The sequence below is a fragment of the Rhagoletis pomonella genome, unplaced genomic scaffold (assembly GCF_013731165.1).
Source record: "Rhagoletis pomonella isolate Grant_MI unplaced genomic scaffold, Rhpom_1.0 Rhpom_scaffold_00007, whole genome shotgun sequence".
Taxonomy (NCBI): Eukaryota; Metazoa; Arthropoda; class Insecta; order Diptera; family Tephritidae; genus Rhagoletis; species Rhagoletis pomonella.
Genome location: NW_023458561.1, coordinates 18,039,539 through 18,045,597, shown reverse-complemented (window position 1 = coordinate 18,045,597; position 6,059 = coordinate 18,039,539). Strand labels below are relative to the sequence as shown.

The 6,059-nt window shown below is 33.7% G+C and overlaps 2 protein-coding genes across 2 annotated transcripts in view; both read right to left on the bottom strand.

Annotated features, from left to right (window-relative positions):
- LOC118742395 overlaps positions 1-6,059 on the bottom strand; it is a 231,502-nt gene that overhangs the window by 131,456 nt on the left and 93,987 nt on the right. The window lies entirely within an intron of this gene.
- LOC118742394 overlaps positions 1-6,059 on the bottom strand; it is a gene marked incomplete in the record, with an annotated part of 111,184 nt that overhangs the window by 11,738 nt on the left and 93,387 nt on the right.

Here is a 6,059-nt window from a genome sequence, read left to right as displayed (position 1 = left end):
TTGAACAATACTGTTGACGCCAAATTCATAAGTTTGGGAATTTTTGATAAAGCGGTGAGTAGCCAATTTGTTGCCATTGACGATTGTTGCATATTTCTCATGATTTGCATGGTGGGTACATACATATATTTACATAAATATGAATTTTTTGGCTATATTATTGTAAATAAAATAACCTAAATCCATGTGGGACGCCCATTTTTTTGCAGTCACACGATTGGAACAATACAGCGAACTTATATTAAAAATTCGAACAAATTATTTTTCTTGATTGGGATAAAGAAAAATATTTGCGCATTCACACGATTAGTATACGATTTGCACAAAATTTTGAGCAAAGGCCCAATCGTGTGACACTGCCTTTAGAGCCAAGTTCAGTGAAATGGACATAATGTCCATTTCAATGACATTGGATTATTTTGGTATTTCGCCTTGCGACCATTTCAAAGGGACATAATTTATTCAATAGTGTTATGGAGCTTTGTACCACGATTTTGTTTATTTTTGGAACAATGGAAAAAGCAACAAAGTCTAAGCGATAGAAGTTATAGCTGCTATTTCTGAGGTTACCATATCTCCTCATCATACTTCTTTCTCTAGACTACGGGTGTGCATAGCTCATGATGCATGATGCACCATCGATTCCAGCTGGTGCCATTGACACTTTGGCCCATTGAATAAGTCATAATGCCAACTGACCATGAATAGCTAAAAAAAAATACATAGCCTAATACATAGTGTTAACACAACGAAAACTAATAATTTAATTTAAACATAAATCAAGTTCAAGATTGTCGTAATTGAGCTAACTTAACGTAACTGATATTTCACTATTTAACATAGGATTTTAAAAATAAATCAAAAGAAGTGCTTGTCCAAAAGAAAATGGATTAAACATTATTGTTGTGCAGCCACATCTTTCGGTCAAGTTGTTATAACTACCTGTAATAACCGGCTTGGAAATATTTCCAACATTATTGATATCCATTTAGTGTTAGGAAATGTGACGTGTTTGGTGAACTAACTGTTGTTTTTTGGACTCTGAAAAACTTCCGCTGCAGTAATAACTAGTTGTAGAAGATGGTTATCTGTACTCGTATTAACGAGCCTCATTGGTTTGCCGGATGTTGCGTTATGAAGCCAACAACTATACCAGTTGTCTGTTATCTATCGTTAATAGCCATTGCGGTCCAATTTTAGTGGTTGTGTGTGGCAAATGTGCGTTTTATAAAGCATAGAATATTAGTTGAGTTTTCGTCGGATCAGCAATTTAAAAAGTTCTCGTTGAAGAAGTGGTTGCACGTTTTGGATAGGGCGGGACAGTGGTGGCTTCACTTCTTTCTAGAGCTGAAAAGCAATAGATGCCACTGTCGATAGTATCGATGTTTCCCAATTTCATAAATACATATATCATTTGTTAGAAAATATTTTAGGAATATTACACATTTTCGGCTCTATTAATGAATCCATCAAATGTTTGATTTTCGCGAAATCTTGTATAGTAGTTAATAAATTAATGATTGTGTAGACAAAGAAATAATTTTACGTATGTATATTTTATGGAACTCAAATTAAATAATCCCCTGGCCAGCAACTAATTCGCACTTTCTATAGTAAATATTCATTTTAATTTTTTCTGCAGAAGGTTTGTCCAAATATTGATATTTTGGTTGTTTCAAGTAATGGTTTCTACATTTCATAATGGTCAAATGAGGAATCACGCAACTTTTAAATTTATGCCAGTTCAGATTTAAGACTGGTCAAGTTTTTCGCAAATATTTAGCGAAACTCAAAATTGTTCCCTTTAAGACCATATGTGCATTTATGTTTATATATTTAAAAACACCTTTGGAGGTAAGCTTTTCAAAAATTTTGCTTTTACCAGTATGCATTATTGTTAGAGAATATATGCAAAATATGTACTGTTTTGTTTACAATTCCACCCCCAACATTACTGGGGAAATATCCATAGTAAATCGTTGTTTTGCTTTGAAAACATCGAAAGCATCGATGATCACGAACATCGATTGTTTTCCAGCTATACTTCTTTCTCGTCTCTGCAACTGCGGCAAAAATTGGTGGTGGTGTTTCACAGCTTTTTTCTGTGCGTGCTTGACTACTAATCTGAGAGAAGAGCGGTCCAGCCGAGTGCTATGGATCCCCTTACATCAATTGTTGCGAGTTCAGCGGAGTGAATTCCACTTCCCACTCTTTCGTTTAGCTTGGAACCATCTGTATATATAGCCGTCGACCCGGGGTATACACGTCTGTGGCCCCTTCTCATTCGTGCCTTTCTGGGATTCTTATGGGAAGTTTGTTGTCTAAACAGGACGAAATATGGTTTAGCGCAGGCCACCATATGGTGACACAGCTGTATACATCCATACCCGTTGCTATGATTGCTATGATATCAGCTTACATACATTATGGGCTGGTTTCTCCAGCTCAACTGAACTTAGTTAAGCCAATTTTCTTGACTTAGTCAAGAATAAGCCGTATGAAACGTAGGCGATGCGATGGAGCAAAACCTTTCTGGGGTTTGCCCACCACTTGTGAATGCTAACATAGTTTTCACACAGCCACCTAGAACTTGTATACGTCTGTGGGAACCCGCAATAAAATAACTTACTTATTTAAAATCTGTTTAAAAAATATTCAACTCTTTATTAAAGAAAAAATACACAAGAACATCATTTTGTTTTTGTTTTATCTCCAATAATCGAGGAGTTAGATGCAATAAGGGCACTTCTGTTAAAACTTCTTTCTGAGATATTATCGTTAAAGTTTTTTGGTGTGTGTCAACTTCCTTGTTGTTGTAGTAATATGTAAAAAAGGAATATTTTTGTGGTATTGAAAAAAATTGTTATATATTCTGTAGTAGTAGTTCCTTCAAGCGATGCATTTCAAGAAAATTTTGTACAAAATTGCATAGGCGCCGATTTTTTCGTAACTCGGCGGCGTATACCTCTAGTATGTACCTAAATATGTAAAAATATATTAGAATGTGTGTTTAATAAAACTAGCAGTGAATTGTTAAATTTTTGCATCTAAAAAACGTACGGAAATGTACTGATTTTTTTGCGCTGGAAAAGCCGAAAATACTGAGTTTTGAGAAAAAAATCTGCCAATCCTAATTGAGTAAGTGTTCATTATCTATCTCTGTAATAAACTTTAATTAATATTCTAATTTTATTTATATGTACGTATCGTCGTTTAAAGTACAAAACCGCGTATCGTCATTCTGCAAAACCCCGTAACTGACATTTGCTGCCAAAACTTGGATTTGCTCGCACAAGCTCTTGGCTCAATCCTTACCCATTCGTCCTGAAATATACTAGCCAGAAATGCGATTGCTTTATAAAAATTTATAAAAAAGAGAACCAATTTCATATATGAGTGTTTTTATCCTCTAGAAAATAATTGATGCTACTTCACATACGCGGTTTTGCATTATCTTGATACGTGGTTTTGTACTTTAAACGACGATATGAACTTGTCACATACAAGTTAGTTTTGAAAATTTACTCACTCAGTATTGGAAATTACATCAATCACTTAAAAAAAAAACTTGTTTCAGCGAAATTGAATGAAGTAATGCAATTTCCATTTGTGCAATGTGCTGTGAAATTACGTGACTATTCGCTACACTACGATTATAAAAATACTGGAACTCTGGTGTCGTAATTCACGTACTTATGTATGCACTTGCATATGTACATATGTAAGTATGTACACAAATACTTGAATCTACCCCTACTTTCATGATACGTTTAACTACAAACTGATCTGACCAAAGCGAATGCGTTCGTCCAGCGATCGTCTAATTCCATCAATCTGAAGCAGGTGGGCGGAGAAGATAAAATATTGGCCACGCAGTCATTGCAGAAAAAGTGCATTGCACATCAGGCGATAAGCAACTAGTGAGACTGTTAGACGGGCAAACAAGCCGTCTCATTAAATATTAACAAAGTTATGCTTGTGAGCTTGAATGTATGTATACTATGTATGGTTGGCTTGGAAGGTGCGCTTGAATGGGTCTATGATTCGCGTCCAGCGATTATAAAATTAAGTGAAAGTGTGAAATGGCTGTTGTTACACACGTATACATTAGGATACCTCAGAAACTTCTTTTAAAAATTTGATATACTTGTATACCTTCCATATTCTTCCTTTAAGTATGACGATAACCCGTGCTGAGTTGAAGTTGAAATTGAAATTTTGGCTCAATGGTAATAAATACATATACGTTTTTAGTTATTTCAAGAAAATGTAGGGAAACACATTTTAAACGGACATTCTTCATATTTTAAATGGTATAATTTGAAAATGATAGTTATTAACAAAAAATATTTTAATTTATTCTAATTATTTTCCGAATTTATACATATGCATGTACACATATATGTAATACTTCTATATTGGCAGTACGTTGAAAGTACATCCGCCAACATTAGAGTGCAGATATATAATGATAGAACGAGGAAACCAACCAGCCAATGTACCCAGAATGACGTTTGAAAATAATAAATAATCAGGAGCGGTGCAGTAACCGTCAATATTTTACAAAATTAAATTTTAATTAAAGCAAAAAAAATATGTGTGTGGAACTTTTGAACAAAAAAGTAAGGAAAACGAAATCGTATTGCACGCGTCGGTATGTTGTACTATTTACTTAAAAATGAGCAGAGACCGAAAATAATTATTATCCTAATATTCAGGATCAAAAACGTCGCCTTGTTTTAAAAGAAATATTTTTCATGCTTGTATAATAATTATTTACGAGAAATATCTTTTTTCGTCTCGCGGGACGATTATTTCAAGACGAATATTATTTACGTCTTCTCATAATAATTATATGGGCTTTTTATTTTTTTTCGTCTCGGGACGTTTATTTCAAGACGAATATTATTTACGTCTTCTCATAATAATTATATGGGCTTTTTTATTTTTTCGTCTCTCGGGACTTTTATTTCAAGACGAATATTATTTACGTCTTCTTATAATAATTATATGGGCTTTTTATTTTTTTTTTCGTCTCTCGGGACGTTTATTTCAAGACGAATATTATTTATGTCTTCTCATAATAATTATATGGGCTTTTTTATTTTTTTCGTCTCTCGGGACGTTTATTTCAAGACGAATATTATTTACTTCTTCTTATAATAATTATATGGGCTTTTTATTTTTTTCGTCTCTCGGGACGTTTATTTCAAGACGAATATGATTTACGTCTTCTCATAATAATTATATTGGCTTTTTATTTTTTTTTCGTCTCTCGGGACGTTTATTTCAAGACGAATATTATTTACGTCCCACATTTTTCTTAACAGAATTGGTACACTTACAGCCGATTTCACGAAATTTTTTAATTGCAATTTAATTGACATTTAATTTAAATTTAAATTTTTATTAAATTTTGCATTTAAGTTTTACTCCTTTCACCAGTACACACTTGGCCTAATTCAATTTGTCTGGCACAAATGAACTAATTCAGCTTCGAAGTTGAAATTTGGTGAAGTCAATCGCCATGGCATTTAGAAGAATATGACCAAATTGTGGACCATCGGGCCACGCCCACCTTGACCGCCCATACAACATTATTTATAGCTTTGAAGATTGTCAATGAGAAGTGAGTATTTCTTATACGTATTTATGTAAAGTAAAGTTGCAAAAGTGGTGTAACTCATTTACTCAAAAACCTCTGGACCGATTTTGACGAAATTTTGAGAATTTGAGAATTGGGGGAAGGTTTAAATTATGTTAGTTTGCTATCCGGTAAATATCAAAACATTAATTCAATTTAGTTAAATTAATTACTTCAATATGGGTATCAATCGAAATGGGGTTGAAAAGGATTTATTTCTAAGCAACATGTGGGAGGGTTGCCATCTGTTTAAAAAATTCAATTGAACATGAACATGGGAGTTAGGTAACTGGAATACGTATCACAATATGGGTATCAGGCGAGGTTGGTTGTAGTCTAAAAATGTGTACACGAAGGCGTAAAAAAATAGGTTTAAGAAAGTTTCACTTTGAAAATTTGTGGATGAGGGCTGCCA